The 15,557-nt window shown below is 44.4% G+C and overlaps 1 protein-coding gene across 1 annotated transcript in view; it reads right to left on the bottom strand.

Moving 5' to 3' along the window:
• The window catches only part of slco4a1 (solute carrier organic anion transporter family, member 4A1), a 210,557-nt gene extending 197,486 nt beyond the window's left edge, over positions 1-13,071 (bottom strand). Inside the window, exon 1 of the mRNA XM_039767844.1 lies at positions 12,698-13,071. The gene's annotated coding sequence lies outside the window, so the exon portion shown is untranslated. The remainder of the gene's footprint in view (positions 1-12,697) is intronic.
• Between the last annotated feature and the right edge of the window lie 2,486 nt (positions 13,072-15,557).

The following is a 15,557-nucleotide window of genomic DNA, read 5'->3' as shown; positions in this document are numbered from 1 at the left end:
AAGTCAAGTTGGGGAGCATGAACTGGTACAGTGCGTTGTCACACCCACTACACGACGAAACAACTCAATATCCCGGTTGGCAACCCCCCTCCAGAAATTACCCTCTATCTGCTGCAGCCAGGTGTTATGTGGGCAACCCCTTAGCCTGGTCCCGCTGCTTGGGCCCTCAGTGTCAGAAAGCTCTGTCTCAGTCACAGGTCACAGAATAAGGAGCCAAACACACAACTAAAAGCACCCAAGAATGATTAAGAACAAAACACTGGACTATTCGGAAGTGACCTTCTATGAGCCCTGATTTGAATCCCATCAAACGTCTATAGAAAGAACTGGAAACTTGCAATCTGGAGAAGACCCCTTCAAATCTGACACAGCTGGAGCAGTTTTCTCAGGACGAGTGGGACAAACTACCTGTGAACAGCAGCAGGAATCACTTGTTGGCAGTGATTTGCCTCTAAAGGTAGTAGGGTCCCAACATTTTGACCCCTGCCATTGTCATTTGTATTGAAATATTCTGTTGAATCAAAACTCAAAAGCAAGTCTGATTTTTGTTAAGTGCAGGATAAACAATGATGGGTGCCAATAACTTATGTCAGTTCCAAGTTATTTCAGAGACAATTGTGAGCTCTTTTTTTGTGGAGTACCAATAAATTTCTATCTATCTATCTATCTATCTATCTATCTATCTATCTATCTATCTATCTATCTATCTCTGTTATATAGTGCCTTTCACATCCATCCATCCATCCATCCATCTTAGTGCATTTCACATCCATCCATCCATCTATCTATCTATCTATCTACTGTGACGGGCGGCCAGGGTCATTACCTGGCCCGAGACACCAACAGAATGAAAGGACTGGGGAAAAGAAAATCAATGAGACAGTATCACCCCTGGGACGCTACAAAGCAGTCTTTCCGGGCAGCTGTGGCACCACAGATTCCCTGATGACACTCTGGGAGCTGGAGTTTGGTAAAGCCCTGCTGGGTTCCGTGGGGGCTGCCAGAGAGAGCTGCAGAGCCCTATAATGAACTTCTACCACAACTGGGAGTGATTCCAGGTAATCTTAATGAGCGACTTAGAACACTCCAAGGACCTATTAAAGGAGCCATCACCACCACTGAATGGCCTGAGTTGGGAGGAAGTGAACAAAGCTCATGACGAGGTGCAGAGGCGGGAGGACAAGCGAAGAGAAGGGACTGTAGTGCTGTATGTACTGTGCTACACTTTGGGGAAATGAAGAAGAAACGCTTCTCTGACTGAAAATAAATGTGTGGTGAAACATGCGCCCTGCCTCTCTGTGTCGGGTAAGGGTGACTGTACGCACCTTGGCCTTCACATTATCCATCCATCCATCCATCTACACTATATTGCCAAAAGTATCAGGACACCCATCTAAACCATTGAATTCAGGTGTTCCAATCACTTCTAAGGCCCCTAGGCCTGCAGACAGCTTCTACAGACATTTGTGACAGAACGGGTCGCTCTCAGGAGCTAAGTGAATTCAAGTGAGGTACGGTGATAGAATGCCACCTGTGCAATAGGTCCATTCGTGAAATGTCCTCGCTACTAAATATTCCACGGTCCACTGTCAGTGGTGTTATAACAAAGTGGAAGTAATTGGGAACAACAGCAACTCAGGCATGAAGTGGTAGGCCCCGAAAAATCACAGAGCGGGGGACAGTGCATGCTGAGGTGTGCAGAAGTCTCCAAGTTTCTGCAGAGTCAATAGCTACAGACCTCCAAAAGCTCAAGAACAGTGCAGCGTAGAGAGAGTTTCATGGAATGAATGGGTCTCCATGGCTGAGCAGCTGCAACTAAGCCCGACATATCACCAAGTGTAATGCAAAGCGTTGGATGCAGTGGTGTAAAGCCCACCGCCACCAGACTCTAGAGCAGTGCAGACGTGTCCACTGGAGTGACAAATCACGCAATCCAAAGGACGAGTCTGGGTTTTGTGGTACTCACCTGAATGCATTGTGCCAAGTGGTGGAGGGGGGATTATGGTGTGGGGTTGGGCTTGGCCCCTTAGTTCCAGTGAAAGGAACTCTTAATGCTTCAGCATACAAAGCCATTTTGGACAATTTCATGCTCCCAACTTTGTGGGAACAGTTTGGGATGGCAACATGAGTGCGCACACACCAGTGCACAAAGCAAGGTCTTTAAAGAAATGGATGAGCGAGTTTGGTGTGGAGGAACTTGACTGGCCTGAACAGAGCCTGACCTCAACCCAACAGAACACTTTTGGGATGAATTAGAGTGGAGACAGCGAGCAAGCCAGGTCTTCTCATCCAACATCAGTACCCGACCTCACAAATGTCCTCCTGGTTACAAATTCCCATCAACACACTCCCAACACCTCGTGGAAAGCCTTCCAAGAAGAGTTGAAGCTGTTAGAGCTGCAAAGGGTGGGCCAACTCCATATTAAAGCCTATGTATTAAGAATGGGACGTCATTAAAATTCATGTGTGTGTAAAGGCAGGCGTGCCAATACTTTTGGCAATAGAGTGCATGTTGTGGCAGTTGGTCACACCCAAAAACCCAAATGAGTTCCACTTCTATCAGCTAAAAATAAAACAGTTACAGTAGGCTAATTAACACAAATACTGCATAATGGAAGACTAGAAAAACATGTTCTGCTGATTCACACTGATGGGAGGGCCAGGGTGTATCAAAAAGTTGGTGAGTCAATGGATCCTGGATGATGGGTGGTATGTGGTGCAGTCTGTGTCACACACCTCATACTCCAAGTATGAGTAAAACCACAGGCTATCTGAACACCGCTGCTGATCAGATGTCTTCTTCGTGTTTGTTCTTTGGGAAGATGTTGCTCCATACATACCACAAACCTGGAATGGTCCCAGGAACCTGTGAGTGAATTAAGCTTAATGGATAAGGACTTCATTTCAATCCTGTGGGATGAGATTGGACAAACTGTTTATACAGAATTAGAACTAGTTCTCAGCAGTGGTGGGACTCACCACAATTTTGACAACTTCTTAAGCTGATGCATTGAGTGATGTGGGCCGTTAAGAAGAGTTTGTGTTTCTTATTTTGAAAGGTGTTTCCTGTGGCAGTCAGCAGCATGAAATTGGAGTTAAGGATGTCAGACTTGCCGAGGTATGGACGGATGATTTCTCATTGTTAAATAAACACACCAGTTTTTGGGCTTAACTATGACTGGGTGTGTGCCTCTAGGTTTATGTTATAATAATAATCAAATACTCTGAGACTCCAGTTTTCTTATTGACATTTCTGTTGACTGGCCGCAACTCTTCTCAGGATATAGCAGGTTTGGTCAATGGATGGATACTTAAATACTAAATATTATCATTTCTACCTGGATCTGAGGCTCACAGGCCACTCGGCACATTCTTATTGACAGGCTCACGGTCATCCACAATGGGAAGAGGTGGGTAGGGAGAAGAATTCTTTGCCATCAAGTTCACCGCCTGGCGTAATCTAGTAGCGTTTCACCACAGATAATTTAAACAGAGATGTTGTTATCTCTTACAGTTTGCCAATGTCATACAGTGTATCTGGAAAGTATTCACAGCGCATCACTTTTTCCACATTTTGTTATGTTACAGCCTTATTCCAAAATGGATTAAATTAATTTTTTATTCATCTCAGAATTCTACACACAACACCCCATAATGACAACGTGAAAAAAGTTTACTTGAGGTTTTTGCAAATTTATTAAAAATAAAAAAACGAAGAAAGCACATGTACATAAGTATTCACAGTCTTTGCCATGAAGCTCCAAATTGAGCTCAGGTGCATCCTGTTTCCCCTGATCATCCTTGAGATGTTTCTGCAGCTTCATTGGAGTCCACCTGTGTTAAATTCAGTTGACTGGACATGATTTGGAAAGGCACACACCTGTCTATAGAAGGTCCACAGTTGACAGTTCATGTCAGAGCACAAACCAAGCATGAAGTCAAAGGAATTGTCTGTAGACCTCTGAGACAGGATTGTCTCTAGGCACAAATCTGGGGAAGGTTACAAAAAAATTCTGCTGCTTTGGAGGTCCCAATGAGCACAGTAGCCTCCGTCATCCGTAAGTGGAAGAAGTTCAAAACCACCAGGACACTTCCTAGAGCTGGCTGGCCATCTAAACTGAGCGATCTGGGGAGAAGGGCCTTAGTCAGGGAGGTGACCAAGAACCCGATGGTCACTCTGTTAGACCTTCAGAGGTCCTCTGTGGAGAGAGGAGAACCTTCCAGAAGGACAACCATCTCTGCAGCAATCCACCAATCAGGCCTGTATGGTAGAGTGACCAGACGGAAGCCACTCCTTAGTAAAAGGCACATGGCAGCCCGCCTGGAGTTTGCCAAAAGGCACCTGAAGGACTCTCAGACCATGAGAAACAAAATTCTCTGGTCTGATGAGACAAAGATTGAACTCTTTGGTGTGAATGCCAGGCGTCACGTTTGGAGGAAACCAGGCACTGCTCATCACCAGGCCAATACCATCCCTACAGTGAAGCATGGTGGTGGCAGCATCATGCTGTGGGATGTTTTTCAGTGGCAGGAACTGGGAGACTAGTCAGGATAAAGGGAAAGATGACTGCAGCAATATACAGAGACATCGTGGATGAAAACCTGCTCCAGAGTGCTCCTGACCTCAGACTGGGGCGACGGTTCATCTTTCAGCAGGACAACGACCCTAAGCACACAGCCAAGATATCAAAGGAGTGGCTTCAGGACAACTCTGTGAATGTCCTTGAGTGGCCCAGCCAAAGCCAAGACTTGAATCTGATTGAACATCTCTGGAGAGATCTTAAAATGGCTGTGCACCGACGCTTCCCATCCAACCTGATGGAGCTTGAGAGGTGCTGCAAAGAGGAATGGGCGAAACTGGCCAAGGATAGGTGTGCCAAGCTTGTGGCATCATATTCAAAAAGACTTGAGGCTGTAATTGCTGCCAAAGGTGCATCGACAAAGTATTGAGCAAAGGCTGTGAATACTTATGTACATGTGATTTCTCAGTTTTGTTATTTTAAATAAATTTGCAAAAACCTCAAGTAAACTTTTTTTGCATTGTCATTATGGGGTGTTGTGTGTAGAATTCTGAGGAAAAAATGAATTTAATCCATTTTGGAATAAGGCTGTAACATAACAAAATGTGGAAAAAGTGATGCGCTGTGAATACTTTCCGGATGCACTGCATAGCGCAATTGACGGTAAGCACACTTCTGAGCACCACTTGAATAGATGATGGGACTCTTTGTTGTCTGCTCGCTAAACCCAATGTCACATTTCACGATGCTACTCATAGGGTACATCAGACTTGCAGAGTGAGGTGCTGATCTGTCAGTTTAAATGGTCGAAAATTGCTGGAAATGTCCAATTTAACGATTGTGGGACAGCTTTGAAGCACAGTTGCTCGCCCCTTTTTTCTGACAAGCAAAAGCAGGTTGCATGACAGAGCCCATGCTGTACAAAGGGTTAACATGCACTGCGACTTCAGCTCTTTTGTGTCGAGGTACGTACAATATGAGACATCAAGCTCATGGGTTTCTCTTCTCTTTGTGTGGTCCTAAACACCCGCGTTTCCTTATTCTTCACCGCTGCATTACAGGCATTGTAGTTCTTGATGCATATTCATTGGTTGTCAGCTCTTACACTCACAGGGCCCACCTCTAAAACTAAAGACAAAAATCAAACCTGTCTAAACTAGTCGCAAACTAGTCGGATTGAGTCAGTGGGTACGTCAGACTACGCGACTGAAGGTCATAGAAGTGTGCTGCCAACTGCCATCAAACTCCCACAGATTACATAAATGACGTCTGCCATTGAAAATGTGACATGACCTCAACTATCGCACTCATCTATTTGTTTTATATGACATCACACAACGTGAAACCCCTCAAAATCTTTCTCATATTTTGATTGCTGCATTTGTTCATACCAATCCAACTTCATGGTCTTTCCAAACATAGGAATAAAGTGTTAACTGGCACCAATACAGGGGGCTGACTAATTTCGCAAGCTTTTAAATGATCGACACGCCTCGGTAGCAGCAGCTGATCCATCCACATCTCCTTAGCTTACGTTCAGAACCCACACTGTGAGCGGCAGGGACGCGATATGGCAAAAGGACAGCTGCTGTACAGGCTTTTAAATGATCGACACAAAACGAGACAAGCAGAACACGCAGTTCGCCAGCAGCAGCAGAAAGAGAGCAGCTGATGTGACCGCATCTCCTTAGTGTGTGTTCAGCCCCCTTTCACAATGCGAGCAGCGTTATATGTCCCGCGAGAAAGACATGTAACCACGCCCGGGGCAGGAAATAAAGGACAAGTATTGTTTTTACAAACATTTTAAAGTAAAAGTGAAAATAATGCATATGTAACAATTCACATGAAAATAACTCTCTATATAAATTGTATATCCGGTAAACCAAACCCGGGGGTGGGAGCGAAGCGAGCAGGGGGCAGAGCCCCCTAGTTAACATCAAAAAATTAGCATAAATACAGTAATAAAGGTGAGTTGAGTGTCCATCTGCTTTTTTGTACTAAGGCAGATTTAGTCCTCGTCCTTGGTGTCTTGAGACCGTCACCAATGCACAGCAATCTGAACAGCAGAAGCGTGTTTCTTTGCACGCTTCTCTGATATTTTTCTGTGTTTCCTGCACATGAGATGGTAAAATGCCAGCACTTGATCAGCATGATGGGTGCCACTCTTATGCTACTGAAGACTACCATAAGCAAGACTCAGTGACTTCCACATTTCCCCTGACACGGATGACAGTTACTGCATTTAGAACTGTGCTAGGGGTTTAATGTCTTTCTCGTCCTTTTATATGGTGAGGTTTCTGAACTCTTTTGGGTCCCCCACCCCAAAGAACGATTGCCACTTCTGTAGAGGTCTGCTTGTCTGTCGCCGAGGCAACTGCAGGTTCGAAGCACAGCAGCATAGCACTGCAGAAACAACTACGAGCCAATTGCGGTTGCACTATAAGTGCTTGTCACCAATGGGTGATGTACGGAACATTATAAATGCAGGGTACAGCATAACTTGGCCACCAACCTGGCCCGACCCTGCCCGTTTGCTGTGTCCCTGTATAGGAGAGTGGTAGCTCCGGTTGCAATAAATAACCCTGCTGTTCCTGTTTCAAGTTTTGCTAAAGTACTGAGACTCAGCCTCATGTTTTGGGGTGCAAGACAGTGACTCACGTGTCACAACTTGATCGCAATCTTTTTGTCATGCACCTACTTCCACGGTGAACCTTCAGTTGACTGAATTCATTTGGCCTATCATCGAGTATTTTAGTCATGCAGTGCCGTATGCGTCAGTTTCACTATCCACATCAACATCTGATGACCAACTCACTCTGTCGTCACTGTCTCTTGGTTAGACTAATGGTTCAGTTTCAGTTCATTCTGTAAATGGCTTTACATCTTTTCATTTACATGCCATTGTGCTTTAAAGGCTCTTCCCCACTCATGAATATTGACAAGTTACCTTAAAGAGTGGCAGAACTCTGCCCTACTCATGAATACTGATGAGTCAAGAGTGGCATAATGCATAGAAAGTTCTGATTATTTTTTAGCACCAGGTTATTTATCCACTAGATGGCAGTAGCATACTGTCCCAAGTGTTATCTGGGCTTAACACTGTAAAAGGGGATCATCACACATCACCCCGAGTTATCAATCAGTCTTAACGGTAAACATCTAGAACTCCGAGTCCAAGTCAGACTTGGGATTAACACCGAGGATGTGGCAGGAATACTCCACCTAAAAATGATATTTATGTTACTTACACCACCTGCTTTTTAGTGAAGTGTGTTAAATCGAGAACAAGCTTTCGAATTGAAAATACGACCAATGAATGAACGGTAGAGGCGGATCGACAGTTGTAAAAGCGTCATCTCATGAGAAGGGACCTCCTGTTTGTGGACTACTTTCACTTGACAATATCCAGTACTTTAGCTATAAAAACTGCACGAGTTTTTGAACGTTATAAGTACGCAACTGGATGACTCGACATGTTGTAAGCTGATTTTTTTTTCATGGACGTTTTTGATATTTTGTTTTGCTGTTGGTCACCAAAGCCTCTTATTCTGTCAGACACTGTCTGTTGTTTTACAATCACTACATACCACACAGGGTAAGTGTATCCAGCAGGGGGTGCTGGCTCCCTTGTTGGAATGAGTTCTTTTGTAATTGCGGTATGTTACATAACCCAAATCTAAATAGATACTAGGGGGCTCCGCCCCCTGCTCGCTTCGCTCACCCACCCCCCGGGTTTGGTTAACAGGATATACAATTTAAAGAGATTGTTATTTTCATTTCATTCATTTTTTTTATTTCTTGATATTTGCCAGTAATAAAGCTGTAGTGAATGAGTTATTCCCCCCAGGGGCGCCTCACGGGACGCTGAAGTATCTCCGAGAAAATCACGTCTCGTCTCCTTCCAAGCCTTCCAAGATTTTTTTTTATAATAGAGAGATAATATAAAAAGGCGATACTCCTCCCTTAGTGATAGAGTGGTAATTCTTGGTATGAAAACATCTTAACGTCTTGCGCAACATGTCATGATAGTTGCTTCAATAATATTTGGATAGAGAGTCTTGACACAAAGGCGAGTGGTATTACACAGTAAGGAGCGTCTGTGTTGAACTGTGCTGCTATCTAACGGACGTTGACGATGGTAACTACAGAGAGAAGTGACGTACGACCGCTGCTGTGTGTGTGGAAAATGGTGGGGGAAGGATGCTGTCTCTCTAAGGTGAGTCTCTGTTCAAACGTGCTCTTGGCAATTTAAAGAAACATGGGTAAAGAGTGACGCACAGGGACCAAAGCTGCCACTAGACAGTGCCGCGCTGAAGTTCTGTTGCAACGTGCGGCCATCTTAAGTACGGGAACGTGTGCTGAACGTTGTGTCGGTGAAAAGGTGCCCTGCGGTTCACCAGGAACATTTTTCCAAACCAAACATACCCTATGACCTTCTCCTGGTCACAAAGGAGCCCCATGCCCAGTTTGGTGGCGATCGGACAATCGGTGCAGATTTGTATGGAGGACAAACAAACATACATACACACATACATCGACTCTGCTTTATATATTAAAAGATTTGTACAGAGCACACTGACATATTAAACATATATACTTAATACAGCAAGTAAGATATAAAACAAATATCATTTTTGAGTTGAGCATTACTTTAAGTTACGCGGAGGACGTGAACCACCTTAAGGTCCTGCTAAGTTCATTGTGGATGAACAGCATGAACTGAACACCCACAGAGGACATAAACACAAGGGGATTTGAATTCAAAAGTGAGGGGGACGGTCTAATCGGAGTTTTAGTGATCATTTAGTTTTAATGCTTTAGTGGTCGAGAGTTTCTCCTCAAAGTGGGAGCTGCCACCTGCTGATGAACAGAGGGGTGTCCCCAGGTCCTTGCTTTTGTCTCTAGGGCTTTAACAAATGAAAACAACCTCCGTCCACATTGGAGTTTTCACATTTCTTAACAAAAATATCTCGTTCCACACGACACAACCGAAAATGCTTACACCATAGCCGTTCACCTACACTGGGCACACGCACATCGGCGGAAAGATCTTCGAAAGGATGGTAAAGTTGCCAAGCCACATGATTTACCGTAATCCAAAAACTTTTGCCTTTTGTGAAACATATGCGGCATTGAAACTGTAAAAGAGACAATTTCGACGCATACAGGTAAGCAACACAACAAGCGCCATGGAAAGAAACTCCTCCGTGTCCGCTCCGTGGGCAAATATGGTATTCTTCTATCTGTGAAAGGGGGGGCAATCAGAGGATAAAGCATTGCAAGATCCAATACGAGAAGGGCCACGTAATAATAAGCACGTGATTCGAGTCTGTAGTTTTAAAAGTCTATGTTATGTGACTCTGCATTTTCAGCAGTAGATGGCGCTGGAGAGCATTTTCAAAAGTCTCACTTTTCAGGGATTAACAAGGTGTAAATGGAAACTAATGTCTGCATTTTAAACAAAAATGTAGCCGTGTGCCCAAAGCCTAAGAGGGGTACCATCAGGAAGGCCACGATTCTGTCCTTAACAACCAAGAGAGAGCTCACTGGACTGAATGATCTTCTGTCGCTTGTTAAATGTGTTATGTTCTAATGAGAAAATGTGGCCCAAAGAGCCCTTGATCCTCATTATGTGCAGCATGTGGCATCATTTCATTGCCTTTAACTAATGTGGGGAAAAAAATAATTAACTGTTATTTGAAAAAGTCCCAAAGACATCAGACTGCCAGATGTGAATGACTGATTTCTAGACAGCTTTGGTGGTGGGTGTTTATTGTGGTATCGTGAAGGGGTTTTTATATTCATACTGAGGGTCGGTTAGTTAAAGTGAGGTTAGCCCCACATACACAGTTAAGAGTGAGCAGACTGTCCGTGCCCAGCCATGTGCCAGGAAGTTGGCACATCTGCTGAGGAGATGAAAGCCATAGGACTGAAACACAAGTTCAAGTCTCTTTTAACAGACTTCACAGCTGTCTTAACGTGGGGGCACAATATGTACTGACCAGGGAGGGCCCAGGAGTATAGGGTGAGGGAGCAGACTGTTCATGCCAGGCCATGTGCCAGGAAGTTGGCATATCTGCTGAGGAGATGAAAGCCTAAGGACTACAACACAAGTTCATGTTTTTTTATACAGATTTCAGACCTGTCTTAATGTGAGGGCACAATGGGCACTGACCAGGTGGGGGGCCCAGGAGCAGACAGTTTGTGCCACGCCATGTCCCATGATGTTGGCATATCTGTTGAGGAGATGAAAGCCTTAACATGAAACACAAGTTTAAGACTTTTTATACAGACTTCAGAGCCATCTTAACGTGAGTACACAATGGGCACTGACCAGGGGGGGGCCCCAGGAGCAGACCATTTGTGCCCACCAGCCATGTCCCAGGAAGTTGGCATATCTGTTGAGGAGATGAAGGCCTAAGGACTGAAACACAAGTTCATATCTTTTCATACAGATTTCAGACCCATCTTAATGTGCGGGCACAATAGGCACTGACCAGGGGGGCCCCAGGAGCAGACAGTTTGTGCCCAGCCATGTCCCAGAAAGTTGGCATATTTGTTGAGGAGATGAAAGCCTTAGGACTGAAACACAAGTTTGAGTCTTTTTATACAGACTTTAGAGCCGTCTTAACATGGGGACACAACGAGCACTGACCAGGGGGGCCCCAGGAGCATAGGTTGAGGGAGCAGACCGTTTGTGCCCAGCCATGTGCCAGAAGTTGGTATATATGTTGAGAAGATAAAAGTCTAGGGACTGAAACACAAGTTCAAGTCTTTGTATACAGACTTCAGAGCTGTCTTAACGTGAGTGCACAATGGGCATTGACCATTGCCTGGTGGTGGCCCAGGAGCAGACCATTTGTGCCCACCAGCCATGCCCCAGGAAGTTGGAATATCTATTGAGGAGGCGAAAGCATTAGGACTGAGACACAAGTGCAAGTGTTTTTATACAGAATTGGGCAATGGACACTGACCAGGGGGACCTCAGGAGCATAGGGGCCCACGATGTTTCTGATGCCTATGTATGTTTCTGTTTTGCTATCAAAACGGGGGCCCCAGAGCACTACTTTGCCCAGAGGCCTCTGATGCTGTTATACAATGAATACACTGGGATTCTTACTTGCATTTAGCTCTCAAAGTGAAATAAATATGGAGGATAGTAAACGAATGATAACCAACGGCAACACAGAAAATAATGAAATATGCATAGTAGTGATATTTGACTCAGTCTCCACACAATCTCATAAATAGAAAGAGTACTCACAGCGCCACTTTTAAGAGACACTTGACTGCATGTCACCCTCCTCTCATTGAAAAAAATAATTTTGGCTTCAGCGCTTGATTGTATCAATTAATCCAACTGCGCTGACGATTTCAGCCGATGCATAAAAGATCAAAGCAGTGCACGTGTTTGGCTTTTCTGCGGCTTTCCTCATCTAACCTGCCCAGTTCCTCTTTTTCAATCCAACTCCGCCTCTTACCAGAACTGTGCCCATAATTAAGCTAAACAAATCCTGGAGAACATTCCTGAATTATTTTTTACATGCATGAATTATAAGCAAATGCTAATTGGCATATAGCGGAAAAAAGCAACTCCATATGGCCCAGTTTTCAGTAAAAACACGAGGACGGCCGTTAATCTTAGGTTAATCTCTTTCTGTCTCCCTCTATAGCTGTCACAGTTGCCGTTGCCGGAAGTGACCCAGCGACTGTTCGTCTTATTAAGCATTAGCACACATTTTTAAAATTGTGATCATTAATGCATCATCTACTCACAAGCATGAGGTGCTCTCTAAATAGCGGCATCGCCCCAGACAATAAGCCGCACAGCATCCCCGTCTGGAAGAGCAGGTGCGGCGCTGCCCTGCCACTGGGATGCTGGACAGCATGCGACACCGGCATCAAGGCGTCCAGTGTTCGATCGATCGCGAACTGCATGGCGGGTCTCAGGTTATTATGCCTCACTTCCCAAAGTGCGTTATCATTGTGATGTGTGGGGCGAACCGGCACGAGAGTCAGAGAGGCGAGCTCGACACAAAAAGACACCCGGATCGTGTCTCCTCAGTGCCTAACTGCACATAGCGCAGGGTACATATACAGATCAGCACCTTTATTACTGGCACATCCAGCTGCCAAATTCATCACGAGATTTACATCAGTTATAATGGCATTCTCACCTTCATACAGGTGCGCGATGTCCGTGCATCCAATGATCAGTCACAACGGGCTCCCGTCCCGCCTCAAAGAAACCTCCAGTGCCATTGTCTCTGCGGAGGAGAATCCACGCGCTTTTGTGATGCTCCCTCCCTCCTTCTTGAATCCCGATGGCCCCGCAGGCTGCAGGCGGCGTGCGAAGGCAGTTATATTTATTAAAACAATAAAAGACGGGGCTTCCTGTTCGCAAGTGTCTAAGAGGCGCTTCAAAATAAGAGCCCCTCCCAGTAACGACAAGGCGACATAAGGTGAGAATCGCCACCTCGGGGTTTTACTCCCGGCTGAGATAAATTCATTCATAAATGAATACGAGCCATTCATTCATGTATTAAGTTATTGTTATAGCAAATATACGACTGAACAACCGGGAATGGCCCAATACATTGGAATAAATTGAAAACTGGAATAATGTGTCTCACGATCCTTAATAATGTGTTCCACATTGTGCGCAGTCGCCGGATATTTTTTAACTCTCGAGTGACTGGCTGGAAAATTTTGAAAAATGGTAATTAGGGAGTCAACGAGCATCTGTTATGGAAAGTGCTGGCTGATCAGTTTACTCTGTACGGCTCTATGTGCCTGTTAAGTCCTGTGTTTCTATTCAGAGCGATACACCGACATACTACTCAATGAAACAAATGAAAACATATCTGATACACTAATTGGATTCAAGGAAAACAAAAGAAACATGGAAATAGAAAGAAAAAACAAAACAAAAACAAGAATAAACCACCGAAGATAAAGAAAAGAAGAAGAAAGACGGGAGAAGATAAATTTCATTTTACTTTCTGATTTTGATTTTTGAGTTTGAGAGTTGATGTTGATGTACTTTGTTAAGTAAATTTAATCAGTTGAAATGTTATGAATGACCTAAAATGAGAAAAAGTAAGCAGGAAACTGCCAGAGATTTAAATTTAAAGTTTGCGCCAGCAAACGCTGAAAATTTAAGAATATTACAAGTGGGCCTTCATCAGGGAGCGACTAAAAGGTTACAAGCTACTGACTTTCAGCAATTAAATCTAAATTGAGCCTTGTAATTGCCGAATTATGCAACCCGCTATATCCAAACTACATGGTCACAGGGGTCTGCTGGAGCCAATCCCAGCCAACACAGGGCACAAGGCAGGAAATAAACCCCGGGCAGGGTGCCAGCCCACTGCAGGGCACACACAAAGCACAATTTAGGATCGCCAATGCACCTAACCAGCATGTCTTAGGACTGTGGGAGGAAACCCACACAGACACGGGGAGAACATGCAAACTCCATGTAGGGAGGACCTGGGAAGTGAACTGCGGTGTCCTGACTTCTGCTGATTACTTCAAAACCCTCTTGTCTGTCTGTCTGTCTTAAAGCAGAGTTGGACAATATTACACTGTAGGAACTTGTAAATTCAAGTGATAATAGCAAGGAAACGGCAACTAACAAACGAAATCAAACAGATCGCTATTACCCTTAGAAGTGTAGGCCTTTCATTTATGGAAACTGCAAAAAAAAATAAATCAAATTGTCAGTGAGTCCAGTAGTGTCCGACACGATCCAAAGGCGATTGGAAAGTGGAAGAAACTCTGATAGGAAGAGATCCGGCAGACCCAACGTCACAACCCAATCAGAAGACAAGATTCTGAGGGTCACCAGCTTGCATGACGGACGCTTCACAGCACAACAGCTTTAGGCACAGCTTAACAGTGCAGGTCGTAAGAAAACACATCTTGGTATCTACTGTGACGAGGAGACTTTATGCTGCAGGTTTGACAGGGCGAAAAGGACAAAGTAGGCCTGGAAATACCGGCAGTGGACTACCGCAGACTGGAAGAAAGTCTAATGGGGAGATGAATCCAAATTTAAAATCTTCAGTTTATCGGGCCGTCGAGTTGGTGAAAGGCTTGTTCCTCAGTATGTGACACCATCTGTCAAACATGGAGGGGGAAGTGTGATGGTCTGGGGCTCTTTTTCTGGTATTCTCAATCAAAACGGTTGCCACAGTTTGGCTGTTATATGAGAGATAAATAATATTTGGCACCAGGGAAACAAACTTTTAAATCAGGGTTAGGGGTATGAAAAGGGGTAGGACCATCTATGTACTCTAATTGTCCCCATAGGGGGTTAAATCTTGCACCCCCGAGGTGATTATTAACTTCAGGGCCCTACCCCAATGACCTTAAGGTTAGGGATACGGGGAGGGGAAGGACAATAATGAATCCACTAAAAAACGATAAAATATATACAGTATCTCTAAATATGCTGGAACACAACATCCGTCCAAAGCCTGAGCAATTCCTCAGCAGACTCACAGGTGAGATATTCTTCCTGACCAGACTGTTAGGGTTAGGCTTAGGGTGACATTACATCATCTGTTAATTAATGTTTATTATTCGAAAACTTGGAAGTAGAAAGGGTTAATTCAGTCACCGACACTCTGATGAACCTGCAGTTATAATAATGTGGTGACCTAAACCACATGACACTGGAAGGAATGGTGACAAACTGTATGCGTCATGTTCCATTTGTGGACACAGCAAGCTGAATCGGCGCCATTTCAATGTTAACCCTGTGAAGCCTGCCCTCTCCAGTGCTTTGACACGGTAACTGTAGCCTCTTCAGCAATTTGGAACTATTTTGAAAGCCAAAAATTAGAATTTCTAACAGTAACAATTTTATTATATGATGATGAGCCACAATGTGATAACAACAGATTGACGCTGTAGAGCCAGCCGTATCACTTTCAATCTTGCAGTTTTCATCATTTTGTACCATCCATTGTACGGACCGCCCCTTAGAATGGCACACTTCAGAACAAAGCAATCCGCAAAAAAAAAAAAAAA

This window comes from Polypterus senegalus, chromosome 10 (assembly GCF_016835505.1).
Source record: "Polypterus senegalus isolate Bchr_013 chromosome 10, ASM1683550v1, whole genome shotgun sequence".
Lineage (NCBI taxonomy): Eukaryota > Metazoa > Chordata > Cladistia > Polypteriformes > Polypteridae > Polypterus > Polypterus senegalus.
This window is presented reverse-complemented; position numbering and strand designations above follow the sequence as displayed.